The sequence below is a fragment of the Bufo bufo genome, chromosome 4 (assembly GCF_905171765.1).
Source record: "Bufo bufo chromosome 4, aBufBuf1.1, whole genome shotgun sequence".
Lineage (NCBI taxonomy): Eukaryota > Metazoa > Chordata > Amphibia > Anura > Bufonidae > Bufo > Bufo bufo.
In genome coordinates this window covers 11,460,028-11,477,347 of record NC_053392.1, presented here as the reverse complement: position 1 = coordinate 11,477,347, position 17,320 = coordinate 11,460,028, and the positions used below count along the sequence as shown (strand labels likewise).

Sequence of the window (17,320 nt, the reverse complement as noted above, 5' to 3'; positions counted from 1 at the left end):
GAAGTACATACAGCTCCCTTCGGCTGAGGTGGTGGAGTCTTGACTGCCTGTAATCGGCTGCGTGCCACTGGGTGATGCAGCGGTTGCTGCAGCAGGCTGGACCACCACATCGGAGCCACGGTTCTCCCAGGCCACTTCATGGTGACACTGCATATGTTGACGCAGAGCCGTTCTTGGCACCCTGGCCATGCTTCACCTTCTGCCCACAGATTCTACAAATGGCCATGTTGAATCCCTCCGGCTGCTTAACAAAAATCTTCGTCGAGTAGGTGATTTTACCCCCAACACTCCGCACTGACTGACTGCTACCACCGCTTCTCCTGTGAACCCCTGCACCACTACTTTCTGGGCACATTTGGCTTCCGACCTCCCACTGCTGCCACCCTGCTGACTCCCGGCCACCCTAGCTACTTGCTAGCTCCGCCGCTGCCTCACGGGCAAGCTGCCACCCTCTTCTCCCGATGATGATGAAGCCCCTAATTTACCTGGCTCCCAAGTGCGATCAGCTACATCATCGAGTACTGTCTGCACGTCACTGATGTCCTCCTCAACGGTATCTGTGTCAGGAGCCTGACCGCTCACAACACCAGCTCCCATGCCACTCTCCTCATCACTACTTGCCCGCCTACCGGAGGAAGCGGCGGATGTCTCCTCCACATCTTGGCTTGCCAGTAGCTGCTGACTGTCCTCTAGTAGCTCATCCTCACTGTGTAGTGGAGCTGAGCCCACAGCATATAATACTTCTATGGCTGAGGGAAAGAAAAGGACAGAGGCAGGTTGAGGACAGGTGAGGGCACAGGCACTGCTCCCGGGCCATGCCAACTAAGGGTTGTGTCTGACAAATCCACCGACTCTTGGCTGGGGGTGTCTGATGTCACTTGAGATGAAATGGATGACTGAGTCAACCATTCAAGAACCGCTGGGTTGCTGGTCAAGACACGACTGCTAGATGACACCGGGAGCTCAGGCCTCTTGCTGCGACTCCTACTGCCACGGCCCCTTACTCTGCTGCGACCTGTGCCTGTGCCAGAAACCTTTAGGCCTCTGCCACTTCCCTGTGCAGGGCCTGGCACTTCTGTCTGATATATTGTTAGATCAAATAAATAAATAAAAAGGAAATAAAACACCCCTAAAAAAGTCTCTAATTTTCTCACTTCACCTCACAACCGCTAAAAGCCCTTTTTTCCCCCACTAATACACACCAAAAAGGGCTTTAGAACATATAACTGCACCTTTGAACGGCAAATAGGCCCTTATTTTTCAACTTCTGCACCCCACAAAAGGCTTTAGAACATATATTTGCCGTTCAGCGGTGCAGTTATATATTTTTTTGCCACTAATACACGCTAAAAAGAGCTGTAATTTTCTCACTTCACCACACAACGGCTAATAAGCCCTTTTTTCCCCCACTAATACAAGCCAAAAAATGCTTTAGAACATATATAACTGCACCGCAGAAGGGCAAATAAGATGTAGAAATATTTCCTTGTAATAAACCCTGTTAATGCCTGTATCACACAGTAGAGATGGCCTTGCAGTTCGCCCGGAGGTCGTTTCGTGGCAAACTTTCCTCGTTCACGGTTTGCAGAACGGGCGAACATATGGCGATGTTCGCCGGCGCCATATTCTTTTACATTGTGAAGAACTTTGACCCATGACACAACCATCAGGTGGTACAGAACAGCCAATTGAGATGTTTCAGCACATGGACATACCCCCTACTTTATAATTAAACCCGATCTGGATGCCATTTTACATTCAGTCTTTTGCCAGTGTCGGGAGAGGTTGCTGTATGGAGCAGGGACAGGCTGTTAGGGACACCTGTTGTAAAATTGATATCCAATGACCGTGTAATCTACCTCCAGCAATAAACTTAGTTGTTCTTTTCTGTACGCTGAATGAATAATTGTTGGGGCCTCGGAGGAATTGAACACCAGTGACGACCACGTGTTATCGAATTTCAACTATTATCATTAAGGGTTTTTTCAAGAGGGGGGATTTAGTTAGCCATGTTTTTAATGTCCCCTGATTAAGACACATTTTTTGTTGGAATTTTTGTCATTGATCCCCCTCTAGTATGTCACTGTCCATGTTGTGGGATGATTTGTGCACTTCTACTAAGTTTTTGGTGGCTTCAAATATGAGCTTAAGGTTTTTCAGGTTCGCCTGCAATTAAAGTGAATGGGGCCAACCGCGAACTTGTGGTTCGCGAACATTTGATCGTGTTCGCGAACCGTCCCGGTCGATGTTCGTCAATCACTATCACACAGTACTTTCACCCCAATAACAAGAACGGTTTGCTGGAATTACAGAGCTGTATAATGGCAATTTTGATCCCCAGTCAGTGCAGCAAGGTGTAATAGGATTATTCCTATTACCAGGCTGTAACCTCCCCGACTGAACCCTGTTCTACATAAATGCTATGGAATGATGCCTAACTATCCTTTCCCTACACCTTGAATAATCTTTCCCTGAACTTGTAAATAATTGTTTCAACACAATGAAGTCTTTCCTATCACTGTCCCTAGCGCCTGCTGACGTCTCTCCCTGCACTAAGTACACTGGAAAATGGCAAAATCCAAGATGGCTGAGGCTATTTATAGGGCTGTGACATCACAGGGCTGCCTGCTGATTGGCTGCATGCATGGCATTGTGGGTGATCCCTCGTTCCCAGAGTTCCTTACTCCATGTCCTCACACGTGCAGGACATAAAATTGGATTCGTTACCACGAAGCGTGAGGAAATTCGGATTTGCTGCGAATCGAATTTTTCATGAAATTCGGATCGAATTCCACTTCGTCAACTTCAATTCGCTCATCTCTAATCATTTGATTACACCTGTGTTTATTTGATTTCTCACGCGATATATACTATACTGAGGGCCTGGACGTCCTTCTCATGTTTGGACTTGCGGGTATGATATCCATCTAATACACCGTCATGTGCAGTTACCTGTCTGCACTCCATTCACACTGAGCTGCAGTACGGATCCTCCATTAATAAATATCAGAAAACCAAACCTCCAGGAGCAGAGAATGTGTGTCCTGACCTTCGTATTCACACATACCTGGAGCCACCATATTACCCCAAAATACTCCTACACGATCTCCATCCACAGCAGCCATCCTCCTCCTACCTCTGCTAAGTTCCTCCTCCTCCTCCACAACTTTGCTGTCTGGACACAGTACTATTACTGGACTCCTCCTTTTCCTCCCTCATACAACCCATCTTACTACTACCCCCAACATTCTCGGCTGGTTTCTGACTGAATACACAGGACGGCAACTATTTTGATTCCCACAATCATTACCCCCAAACAGAACAGTCTCTGCAGAGCATTACATCCCAATATATCCAGTCCATGCAGAGCATTACATCCCACTAAATCCAGTCCCTGCAGCCGCTGCCTAGAAACATCTAACTCCAGAACTGCCCCTCCTTCACTGGTCACATGGGGTGATGTCATCACAGGTTTTTCTCTATCACATCACTCTACTGTTAAGCCCCTCCCCATGCACTGATCACATGATGATGACATCATCCCAGGTCCTTCAGCTCTTGCAGTGCAGCAGATACAGAGCAGGTCCTGGTCGGTAGTCACTGCTGTGGTGTCTGGAGCCTCTTCTTCTCTCTGGTATCAGCCATTTCTCCAGAATCCCCCTTTATCCCCGGTGCTGGGGGCTCTGAGAAGCGGGGTCTCTCCAGGAGCAGTAAGTGCGGTTCTGGATCTCACTAATGCTCTTGTCCCTGGAGGATTTCCAGCCTCTCCTCTCCTCATAAAGGCGCCTGCAGTACTAGAAGCCTCCAGCTCCTCCAGTTCTCTCCTCTTCTCCTGAATGACCACCAAGGATGGACAGGAAGGAGATCAGCAGAAGACTATTAGACTTCACCTTGGAGATCATCTCCCTGCTGAGCGGAGAGGTAAACCTTTCTAGATTTCTCTCCTCTTTATTGTATTCTGTAACAAGTCAGACATCGGGAAGGATAATCCATCATAGGAAGTGATAGGAAGAGTCCAGGGTCCTGGAGAACGGCCTCCAGACCTTCCAAGTGATGGAGAACCTGAAGATCAGCCACCAGTATGGTCAGTGATGTATCATGGAGACCAATAGTCATGTTGTAGGAGCCATGAGAAGGTAAGTAGGCATGTTGTACCCAGGAGGAGAGGAAGCAGAGGAGGAGATGGCCGGAGTGTGGCCTAGAGGGAGTATTTCTACCACTAGTCTGACATCTAGATGATACTGGACTATAACAAGGAGGCATCCACTACGTCTAGAGGAAAGAAGGTTTCTCCACCAACATAGAAGAGGAGTCTTTACTGTAAGAGCAGTGAGATTATGGAGCTCTCTGCCAGAGGAAGGAGTCATGGGGGATTCTCTAGAAGAGTCCAGAAGGAGCCTGGAGGGCAAGAATATTCCAGCTTCTTGTGACTAAATTACTGGAGATGGGGCCATGATCCAGGGAGGGATTCTGAGTGTAGATCTGGAGTCAGGAAGGAATTTCTTTCCCTAAGTGTCTCTCTCCATCCACAGGATTATACCATAGTGAAGAAGACATCGGGGGAGACTCCCATCATCCATGAGTCAGGAAGGTGGAGCAGGACCCCCATCACAGAGCCTACCCCCCTGATACATGAGCAGAAGATCCTAGAGCTCACCCACAAGATGATGGAGCTGCTGACTGGAGAGGTGACACTGCTGGGAATGCTGGGAAATTCTCCAGTAACAGCACTGGAGGGGTCTGGGTGATGACGGTGTCATTGTGTTGTCAGGTTCCTGTAAGGTGTCAAGAAGTGGCGGTCTATTTCTCCATGCAGGAGTGGGAGTACATAGAAGAACACAAGGATCTGTACGAGGACGCCATGATGGAGGCTCCCCGGCCTCTGACATCACCAGGTAAGAGGAGATGAGGTGAGAAGAGGCCATGTTAGAGCCTCAGTCGGGTCATGTGCAGTGTGTAATGACATGTAATATAGGAGCTCCACTTTATTCTCCCTATATTTCCCTTTCAAACTTCTCTGTAGGTTTCGTTTATCCGACTGGTGCCAAAATTATGTCCTGTTAGAATAAGTGTAGTAATGGGAAATTTCCCATTCACTTTACCCAAGATATAATTATTAATGGTTTCATATGTATAAAAATTAATCTTCAGTTTTCTATTGGTAGCGGTGAAGGAGTCTGTCTCAGATTTTATGCCCTGATCACATTGTGAACTCATCTCAGAGACCCGGGCGAAGTGCTGGACACTTATGTGAATTTTCCAGTTGCTTTCTTATAGTTAGTGTTGAGCAGCCTCATCTTTGGGGTTCGCTTTACATGGTGCAGGAGCATGAGTCCTGGTATTCCTGAGTTCCAGGTCGTTCTAGGGATGGTGGACAGTTCTCTTCCTTTGTGTCTGAAAGTCCAGTCTGTGATGTTCTGCCTTCACTTCTGAGATGAAAGAGAAGTGGTCCCTGGCTCGGTTCCCCGCTCTTTTACAGCTGAAGAAGCCACAATTAGTCATGTCAAAATTGGAGAGAACCGTCCTGAAAGGGTCACTCCTCATTTATGTCTCTGGTATATACAGCTGGTGCTGGATTCGGGTCCCCTTACCTCACGTTAAGCTCTTAATCTTGTCGCTGATTTTGGCATTAAAAGTAGTACAATTATTTTCCCCTCCAATCATGTACTCCTCAGAATAGACCATCAGTATTTACCTCCTTCATGTATCTGATGACTGAATTGTTCTTCATTTTTTCTGTGAGAATCTGAAAACAGAGCAGGGAAAACAGTGAGACCAGTGAGCGTTCTCCGATGTCTGGCTTCCATTGGCTGTACTGCATAGTATAGTTTTAATTGGGTTTCTAGGAAATATTTAAAAGCCTCCTAGTGTTCTATAGCCCGATTATATTAAAGAGGTTGTCCAGTTTTCTGACATTTAATTGCCTATCCTTAGGATAGGTAATCAATATCAGTTTGGCAGGGGTCCGACTCCTGGCGTCCCCGGTGATCAACTGTTTGAAGAGAGCGCAGTGCTCATCAGTGATACTGTAAGTCCCAGCGTTATATCAAGTATCAAGAGTAACTGCTGTAGGAGTCTGGGACACAACTAAAACCATGAGATCCACCAGATCAATCATATTCTAGGCTGGGACTACTGCTTGAAGGATTTTAGTTCCGAAAACAAAATCCTGCTTAGAGTTCATGTCCATTTTTTTTAAGTTTTAGGCTTTACGAGTAGCCAACTTAAAAGGGTTGTCTGATTATACATTCAGGATGGCGCATCGATATCCCATGGGGTCCAACTACCGGCAACCCCACTGATCAGCTGTGTAAAGATTTTGCAATGCTCATGCAAGCAGAGTGTTCTCTTCAGTGTCTACCTGCAAGTAGGCTTGAGTGAATCGGGTTCGTATTGCTCTATCCAAAGGCAATTCGTTTGAAAACTTAGTTTATGATATCAGGAAAAATCACGGAAAATAACGCACTAACACAATAGATGCAAGCATTATATATTGTAGGGATCTGCCCCAATGGTAGCCTTCAGATAAGAACACAGCAGCAACCTTTTAGCGGTGAAAGCAAACCAACGGTTGTCTTGACAAAACAATAAAGCAGTAATCGGCAGTGACCAGCTTGCTCCAGCCGGCGTTAAAGAAACAATAAAGTCCTGTATCTATAGAATCACACAGGTATGGTTTTGCACAGTCCCGTAACCCCACGGGGTGTATGTGGACCTCACTTTGTCCTCAGTCTTTCAGGCACAGCACCTCCAGCTCAGACTCTGATCCCACACAGCCCTCGACAGAGCTCCACTGTCAGAGAGGTAATCACCCCCACCTGACACTGCTGGCTGTTTTTTATACGCCAGTCAAAACCTTGCCTGGAACGTGGGGAATAGTCACCCACCCAGCACTATGACTACTCCCAGTAAGAGCTGTCCCAGATCAGCTATTCACAGCTATAATAAATAACAAAGTGTCAACCAGCTACTGCCGCTGACACCTGAAATACTGGCCCCTACTTCACCGAGGGCAGGAACCTCGGTGACACATATCGACCATCAACGATGGTTCTTGTGCCTTCCTGCAATACAGACTAAGTCCTCATTCTGATATGATAAAATCTGAAGCTCTCAGCCAATATATTTTGATGAAAACACATCTGTGCCCAACTACCTGCGCCAAGGTGGTCTCAGTCAGGCAGGTCCTACTCTAAACCCACCCATTACATTCAGAAGAGCAGACCCTGCACATATAGTGTGCTACTCCTAGTAACCTCTATGTGCACCCAGCAACCGATGAGAGGAGGAGCACAGACAGCTATATGTACCATCTAATCATGGTCACCTGTGGGAGCCCGCAGAGCTATATGTACCACCTAATCATGGGAGCCCGCAGAGCTATATGTACCACCTAATCATGGGAGCCCACAGAGCTATATGTACCACCTAATCATGGGAGCCCGCACAGCTATATGTACCACCTAATCATGGGAGCCCGCACAGCTATATGTACCACCTAATCATGGGAGCCCGCACAGCTATATGTACCACCTAATCATGGGAGCCCGCACAGCTATATGTACCACCTAATCATGGGGGCCGCACAGCTATATGTACCACCTAATCATGGGAGCCCACAGAGCTATATGTACCACCTAATCATGGGAGCCCGCACAGCTATATGTACCACCTAATCATGGGAGCACGCACAGCTATATGTACCACCTAATCATGGGAGCTCGCACAGCTATATGTACCACCTAATCATGGGAGCCCGCACAGCTATATGTACCACCTAATCATGGGGGCCGGCACAGCTATATGTACCACCTAATCATGGGAGCCGCACAGCTATATGTACCACCTAATCATGGGAGCCCGCACAGCTATATGTACCACCTAATCATGGGAGCCTGCACAGCTATATGTACCACCTAATCATGGGAGCCCACACAGCTATATGTACCATCTAATCATGGGAGCCCGCACAGCTATATGTACCATCTAATCATGGGAGCCCGCACAGCTATATGTACCACCTAATCATGGGAGCCCGCACAGCTATATGTACCACCTAATCATGGGAGCCCACACAGCTATATGTACCACCTAATCATGGGGGCCCGCACAGCTATATGTACCACCTAATCATGGGGGCCCGCACAGCTATATGTACCACCTAATCATGGGGGCCCGCACAGCTATATGTACCACCTAATCATGGGGGCCCGCACAGCTATATGTACCACCTAATCATGGGAGCCCACACAGCTATATGTACCACCTAATCATGGGGGCCCGCACAGCTATATGTACCACCTAATCATGGGAGCCCGCACAGCTATATGTACCACCTAATCATGGGGGCCCGCACAGCTATATGTACCACCTAATCATGGGAGCCCGCACAGCTATATGTACCACCTAATCATGGGAGCCCGCACAGCTATATGTACCACCTAATCATGGGAGCCCGCACAGCTATATGTACCACCTAATCATGGGAGCCCACACAGCTATATGTACCACCTAATCATGGGAGCCCGCACAGCTATATGTACCACCTAATCATGGGAGCCCGCACAGCTATATGTACCACCTAATCATGGGGGCCCGCACAGCTATATGTACCACCTAATCATGGGAGCCCACACAGCTATATGTACCACCTAATCATGGGAGCCCGCACAGCTATATGTACCACCTAATCATGGGAGCCCGCACAGCTATATGTACCACCTAATCATGGGAGCCCGCACAGCTATATGTACCACCTAATCATGGGGGCCCGCACAGCTATATGTACCACCTAATCATTGGAGCCTGCACAGCTATATGTACCACCTAATCATGGGGGCCGCACAGCTATATGTACCACCTAATCATGGGGGCCCGCACAGCTATATGTACCACCTAATCATGAGAGCCCGCACAGCTATATGTACCACCTAATCATGAGAGCCCGCACAGCTATATGTACCACCTAATCATGGGGGCCCACACAGCTATATGTACCACCTAAGCAAAGTTGCATGTGGGATATATTTTTGTTTACAATATCTACTAAAATGTATGGGCTCCGCCGAGGCCTGGCAAATATTGCTGCAAATATCACGAGGCTTGACGTTACTCTTCGCACATATAAATTATTTAAGTTACTGTTCCAGAATCTCATTAACATAGCTGAGTTCAGCTTCGGATTTTGGAACAGTAATTTTTGTGCATAAACAAAGTGTAACGTCATAGACATTATCATTATTATTATTTGCAGCAAGAATTGAGAGGCATCTGCGTAGCCCATACATTTTAGCTCACTATGGAGGAGATTTTGTAAATGAAATTCTATCCGAACCCAATTCGCTCAAGCCTACTTGCAATCTGTTGACACTGTAGCGGCAGTGCAGTGTAATTACAACTACCTACCCCATATAAGTGAGATGGTGCAGTTGTAATTACACTGCACTGCCGCTACAGTGTCGACAAACACTGAACCCGACAACTAGAATAGACTGTGGCCTGGATACATAAAGGCTCCACAATCAGCAACTTGGGCTGTTGCATAGCAACTATCTAAAATAAGTAACTGGGTCAACATGAAAAACAGGGAAATCCCTGCTGCTCGTAACAATGGTTAGGTGTCATTGTGGTGGGTAAAGCGAAAAAACTAAATCAGTCTTAACAAAAACCTTTAAGTATATTTAAGGCATAAATAGAGATAATAAGGGAAGCAATTTTAATTTTTAAAAAAACTAAACACAAGGACAAGGGGCACAATCTAAAATTAGAGAGAATTCTAGATTTTTTTTCTCTCCCACATTTAACCCACAATAAAAGTTTATAGCCTTAGCTTTGAGAATAGAGGTGTTCTATCCTTAGAAAGCTAATAAATATTACTGGGGTCTTTATAATCATATATTGTGCCAGTCGCTGCAATTTAGGACAAGTCCCAGACTAGGGGACTACATTCGCTTGTCTGTGGAATTCAAATTAGTTAATACAGTTCTGATCAAAAGTTTAGGACTAGTTTAAGTCTAGCACTTGAAAAATGGCAAAAAATCCTATTTAGCATGGCTGGATCTTAACAAGGTTCCAAGTAGAGCTTCAACATGCAACAAGAAGAAATGGGAGGGAGACAAAACATTTTTTGAGCCTTCAATTTAATAAAAACAACGAATAAACTGAAACAGGCTGTTTTTTAGCTGATCAAAAGTTTAGGACCACACCTCCAAAAAAAAACTAAACCCCCCCAAAACAGAAATCCAACTTCCAAACATGAACTCAGTAATGAGTAGCTCCGCCATTATTGTTTATCTCTTCCAAAATTCGTTTCGGCATGCTTGATGCAAACGTTTCTGGGAACATTTCTCCAAGTGGTGAAGACGGCCGCACGAAGGCCACCTACTGTCTGGAACTGTTGTCCATTTTTGTAAACTTCCCTTGCCATCCATCCCTAAAGGTTCTCATTTGGATTTAGATCAGGGGAACATGCAGGATGGGCCAAAAGAGTGATGTTATTCTCCTGGAAGAAGTCCCTTGTCCTGCGGCCATTGTGTACAGTAGCATGGTCCTGTTGAAAAACCCAGTCGTTACCACACAGACGAGGGCCCTCAGTCATGAGGAATGCTCTCTGCAACATCTGGACATAGCCAGCGGCCGTTTGACATCCCTGCACTTCCTGAAGCTCCATTGTTCCACTGAAGGAAAGAGCCCCCCAGACCATTATGGCGCCCCCTCCACTGTGGCGTGTAGAAAACATCTTAGGTGGGATCTGCTTGTCATACCAGTAACGTTGGGAACCATCAGGGCCATCAAGGTTAAATATTTTTCTCATCAGAGAATAAAACTTTCTTCCACCTTTGAATGTCCCATGTTTGGTGCTCTCTTGCAAAGTCCAAACGAGCAGTTCTGTGGAGTTCAAGAAGACGAGGTCTTTGAAGACGTTTTTTGTTTTTGAAGCCCTTCAGTCTCCGATGCCGTCTGATGGTTATGGGGCTGCAGTCAGCACCAGTAAGGGCCTTAATTTGGGTCGAGGATCGTCCAGTGTCTTGACGGACAGCCAATTGGATCGTCCGGCTCAGTGCTGGTGATATTTTTTGGGGTCTTCCACTTGACTTTTTTGTTCCATAACCCTCACGATCATTTAAGAAATTCCAAATGACTGTCTTACTGCGTCCCACCTCAGCAGCGATGGCGCGCTGTGAGAGACCCTGCTTATGCAGTTCAACAACCCAACCACGTTCAAAAAGGGAGAGTTTTTTTGCCTTTGCCATCACAACGTGTGACTACCTGACCGAAAATGACAATGAATCCACATCTTTGCGCAGATTTGGCCTTTTAAAGGCATGTGGTCCTAAACTTTGGATCAGCTGAAAAACAGCCTGTTTCCGTTTAATCGTTATTTTCTATTAATTGAATGCTCAAAAAATGTTTTGTCTCACTCGCATTTCTTCTTGTTGCATGGTGAAGCTCTACTTGGAACCTCGTTAAGATCCAGCCATGTAAAATATGATTTTTTTGCCATTTTTCAAGTGGTCTTAAACTCTTGATCAGGACTGTATGTTTTCCCCAGCTGGGGATGTGGTCGACCTAAAGAATCAAACAGACCGGCAGCTGGTTAAACGATTCTCTGCCGGGCGGCGTCCAACGAGCCAATTTTATTAGATGTACATTGTGGATCTAGCCGCCCCCCTTTAGTCATTAATTTGAATATGTCCAATCACAATCATTTATCAAAGCAACCAATCAGAAACATGATGGTATGAAAAATCACACGTAGACACACAGGCATTACTCATATATGTCATGAACATGAGTCGTCTATCTGTAAAAATCCCCCTGTCTGTATATATCACATTCTGCCAAGCAGTTCCCAGTTCCCTATTTGTGGTGTCCGTCCAGCTTCCTTTAACGAATCAAGTGATGGTGACTCCTATTTCCCAATCATAGATTTTATACATAAAACCCAGAAAATTGAGATTTTGACAATTTAAGTATAATTAGCACTAGGGATGTCCCGATACCATTTTTTTAAGACTGAGTACGAGTACCGATACTTTTATTTAAGTACTCACCGATACCAATTACCGATACTAATTTTAACAATAAAATACACACACGTGTATTTTCTGACCACTGACCAACCAAAAGGCCCAAAAACAGAACTATAACATTCCAAAGAGACATTATACTGTATGGGGGCAGCCACAAAGAGACGTTATACTGTATGGGGGCGGCCACAAGGAGACGTTATATACTGTATGGGGGCGGCCACAAGGAGACGTTATACTGTATGGGGGCAGCCACAAGGAGACGTTATACTGTATGGGGGCACCCACAAGGAGACGTTATATACTGTATGGGGGCAGCCACAAGGAGACGTTATACTGTATGGGGGCAGCCACAAGGAGACGTTATACTGTATGGGGGCAGCCACAAGGAGACGTTATACTGTATGGGGGCAGCCACAAGGAGACGTTATACTGTATGGGGGCAGCCACAAGGAGACGTTATACTGTATGGGGGCAGCCACAAGGAGACGTTATACTGTATGGGGGCAGCCACAAGGAGACGTTATACTGTATGGGGGCAGCCACAAGGAGACGTTATACTGTATGGGGGCAGCCACAAGGAGACGTTATACTGTATGGGGGCAGCCACAAGGAGACATTATACTGTATGGGGCAGCCACAAGGAGACGTTATATTGTATGGGGGCAGCCACAAGGAGACGTTACACTGTATGGGGGGCAGCCACAAGGAGACGTTATACTGTATGGGGCAGCCACAAGGAGACATTATACTGTATGGGGGCAGTCACAAGGAGACGTTATACTGTATGGGGGCAGCCACAAGGAGACATTATACTGTATGGGGGCAGCCACAAGGAGACGTTATACTGTATGGGGGCAGCCACAAGGAGACGTTATACTGTATGGGGCAGCCACAAGGAGACGTTATACTGTATGGGGGGCAGCCACAAGGAGACGTTATACTGTATGGGGGCGGCCACAAGGAGACGTTATACTGTATGGGGGCGGCCACAAGGAGACGTTATACTGTATGGGGGCCACAAGGACACGTTATACTGTATGGGGGCCACAAGGAGACGTTATACTGTATGGGGGCAGCCACAAGGAGACGTTATACTGTATGGGGGCAGCCACAAGGAGACGTTATACTGTATGGGACGGCCACAAGGAGACGTTATACTGCATGGGGGCAGCCACAAGGAGACGTTATACTGTATGGGGCAGCCACAAGGAGACGTTATACTGTATGGGGGCAGCCACAAGGAGACGTTATACTGTATGGGGGCAGCCACAAGGAGACGTTATACTGTATAGGGGCAGCCACAAGGAGACGTTATACTGCATGGGGGCAGCCACAAGGAGACGTTATACTGCATGGGGGCAGCCACAAGGAGACGTTATACTGTATGGGGGCAGCCACAAGGAGACGTTATACTGTATGGGGCAGCCACAAGGAGACGTTATACTGTATAGGGGCAGCCACAAGGAGACACTATACTGTATGGGGGCAGCCACAAGGAGACGTTATACTGTATGGGGCAGCCACAAGGAGACGTTATACTGTATGGGGCAGCCACAAGGAGACGTTACACTGTATGGGGGGCCACAAGGAGACGTTACACTGTATGGGGGGCCACAAGGAGACCTTATACTGTATGGGGCAGCCACAAGGAGACGTTACACTGTATGGGGGCGGCCACAAGGAGACGTTATACTGTATGGGGGCAGCCACAAGGAGACGTTATACTGTATGGGGGCAGCCACAAGGAGACGTTATACTGTATGGGGGCAGCCACAAGGAGACGTTACACTGTATGGGGGCAGCCACAAGGAGATGTTATACTGTATGGGGGCAGCCACAAGGAGACATTATACTGTATGGGGCAGCCACAAGGAGACGTTATACTGTATGGGGCAGCCACAAGGAGACGTTATACTGTATGGGGCGGCTACAAGGAGACGTTACACTGTATGGGGGCAGCCACAAGGAGACGTTATACTGTACAGGGGCAGCCACAAGGAGACATTATACTGTATGGGGGCAGCCACAAGGAGATGTTATACTGTATGGGGCGGCCACAAGGAGACGTTATACTGTATGGGGGCGGCCACAAGGAGACGTTACACTGTATGGGGGGCCACAAGGAGACGTTACACTGTATGGGGGGCCACAAGGAGACCTTATACTGTATGGGGCCGGCCACAAGGAGACGTTACACTGTATGGGGGCAGCCACAAGGAGACGTTATACTGTATGGGGGCAGCCACAAGGAGACGTTATACTGTATGGGGGCAGCCACAAGAAGACGTTATACTGTATGGGGGCTGCCACAAGGAGACGTTATACTGTATGGGGCAGCCACAAGGAGACGTTATACTGTATGGGGCGGCTACAAGGAGACGTTACACTGTATGGGGGCAGCCACAAGGAGACATTATACTGTATGGGGGCAGCCACAAGGAGATGTTATACTGTATGGGGCGGCCACAAGGAGACGTTATACTGTATGGGGGCGGCTACAAGGAGACGTTATACTGTATGGGGCGGCCACAAGGAGACATTATACTGTATGGGGCGGCTACAAGGAGACGTTATACTGTATGGGGGCAGCCACAAGGAGACATTATACTGTATGGGGCAGCCACAAGGAGACGTTATACTGTATGGGGCAGCCACAAGGAGACGTTATACTGTATGGGGGCAGGCACAAGGAGACGTTATACTGTATGGGGGCAGGCACAAGGAGACGTTATACTGTATGGGGGCAGCCACAAGGAGACGTTATACTGTATGGGGGCAGCCACAAGGAGACGTTATACTGTATGGGGGCAGCCACAAGGAGACGTTATACTGTATGGGGGCAGCCACAAGGAGACGTTATACTGTATGGGGGCAGCCACATAGAGACATTATACTGTATGGGGGCAGCCACAAGGAGACGTTATACTGTATGGGGGCAGCCACAAGGAGACGTTATACTGTATGGGACGGCCACAAGGAGACGTTATACTGTATGGGGCAGCCACAAGGAGACGCTACTTTATAGCTTGCTGCTTCTCCAAGACTGCTTACCAAGAGCTGATTTACAAGAGCATTGAGATATTCAGGAGATACTCAGGAGGTAATCTGGAGGTGGATACAATCTAAACAAGTAAGAGTTGTTTGTTTAAAATCTTTCCCCTCTTTACAATGGCAGACCTGGTTCTGTGCAGGAATTGTTGTGCTTTTATTTCAGGTTCCACTCTTCAGAGGTTTGGATACTGTCTGATCTGTAGACAGCTCTCCATAATGCAGCAGGAAATTACCTTTTTGAAATATGAGGTTTTTAAATTAACCACTAAACAAACTCAGGCTGAGAACATTGCAATGCCACTGCCACAGAGGCCCCCTAGAATAGGGAGATGGGTTACTGTAGGTTCTGGTAGACTGAGAGTTGTGGATAGAAGGCATGTCCCACAGTCTGTGGCTCTCCATAATTCATTTGCAGCACTTTCAGAGTGCAAGAGCAACATGGAGGATGGCTCAAGCACAGTGGGTGAGAAACAATCATCTCCCATGCCTAAAGTATGCAAGACTGCAGCCAAAGACAAAAAGGAGAAGGTGAGGATTGATAGTAAGCAGCTGTTGGTGGGCGATTCCATCATAAGAGGTGTGAAGTTTGAGGAGAATGGTGTTGTGAGATGTCTCCCTGGTGCTACCGCTAGCAGGGATAGACGACGGATCGTTAATATTGTTAGGCAAGCAAAGCAGGAAAGGGAAGTGGATGTTATTCTCCATCTTGGGACAAACGATCTGGCTTGCAATGAGGTTTCAAAGGTGAAAGAAGCTTTTCACACACTTGGAAAGGATATACAGGAGGTTGCATCAACTGTTTCATTCTCTGCAGTTTTGCCTGTGCATAACCTTCAGCATGACAGGAAGATGCGCATTAAGGAATTCAATGTATGGCTTGGTGAATGGTGTCTGAACCAAGGGTTTGGCTTTGTGTCTCATGTTAGCTCTTGTTGGAATGGAAAAGAACTGTACAAGAAAGATGGTTTGCACCTTTCTCTCAAAGGAACGAATGTCCTCGGTGAACAGTTCCAGGTATTTGCTAAGAAGCATTTAAACTAGGAAAGGGGGGCAAAAGAGTGATAATCCAGCAGTCCAACTGCCCCCCGAAACAATGCCAGAAAAGGGCAGTAGCACAAAGGTTAAGAAATGACAAGCTCAGAGTCTTGTCTACAAATGCTCGCAGTCTAGGAAATAAGATCAATGAACTTGAGGCTATAATGGCATCTGAGAATATAGATGTAGTGGCTGTTACTGAGACGTGGTTCAAGGGGAGTAATGACTGGGATATATCAATACCAGGGTTCTCTCTATACAGGAAAGACAGAGAAGGCAAGAAGGGGGGAGGGGTGGCCCTGTATGTGAAAGATAACCTAAAATCTAATTTGATACAAGTTAGTGAGAACAATTTAGAGTCAGTTTGGGTTACCGTGCAGCTTGATAATCATAAGGCAACTCGTGTAGGTGTGATATATAGACCACCTAGCCAAGTCAAAGAATTAGATGATCTACTAGTTGAGGAAATAGCTAAAATGACATTGAAGGGGGAAGTTATCATTATGGGAGACTTCAATCTTCCAGATGTAAACTGGAAAACCAAAATAGCTAGTTCTGCCAGGAGTACAGATATTCTAAATTCCCTACTGGGATTATCTCTACAGCAAGTAGTGGAGGAGCCAACCCGGAAGGAGGCCATTTTAGATTTAGTATTCACAAATGGGAATTTGGTATCTGATATTACTGTAGGGGAAAGCTTGGGATCTAGTGATCACCAGTCAGTGTGGTTTACTATAAGTACAGTGACTGAGTCACACCACACAAAAACAAAAGTTTTAGATTTTAGAAAAACAGACTTTTCTAAAATTAGATTAGTGGTATACGAGTCCCTATCAGATTGGAACAGTTTCATTGGAGTCCAGGAGAAATGGGACTACTTAAAAGTGGCACTATTGAAGGCAACAGAAAATTGCATTAGGCTTGTCAGTAAAAGCAAAAAAAGGAAGAGACCACTGTGGTACTCAGCAGAAGTGGCCAAAATCATTAAAAACAAAAAGATAGCATTTAGGAATTATAAAAAAAAACAAAACGAGGATGACAGGCAAATTTATAAGATTAGGCAGAGAGAGGCCAAACAAGTTATAAGAGCTTCCAAAGCACAGGCAGAAGAGAAATTAGCTCAGTCAGGAAAAAAAGGCCAGAAGGCATTCTTCAGATACATAAATGAAAAAAGGAAACTAAAACAAGGAATTACCAAATTA

At 46.5% G+C, this 17,320-nt stretch overlaps 2 protein-coding genes across 8 annotated transcripts in view; one reads left to right on the top strand and one right to left on the bottom strand.

Annotated features, from left to right (window-relative positions):
- Window positions 1-17,320, top strand: part of LOC120998305 (gastrula zinc finger protein XlCGF26.1-like) — a 4,064,644-nt gene that overhangs the window by 68,955 nt on the left and 3,978,369 nt on the right. The gene's annotated exons all lie outside the window — the stretch shown is intronic.
- The window catches only part of LOC120998306 (oocyte zinc finger protein XlCOF7.1-like), a 1,981,422-nt gene that overhangs the window by 1,436,546 nt on the left and 527,556 nt on the right, over window positions 1-17,320 (bottom strand). The gene's annotated exons all lie outside the window — the stretch shown is intronic.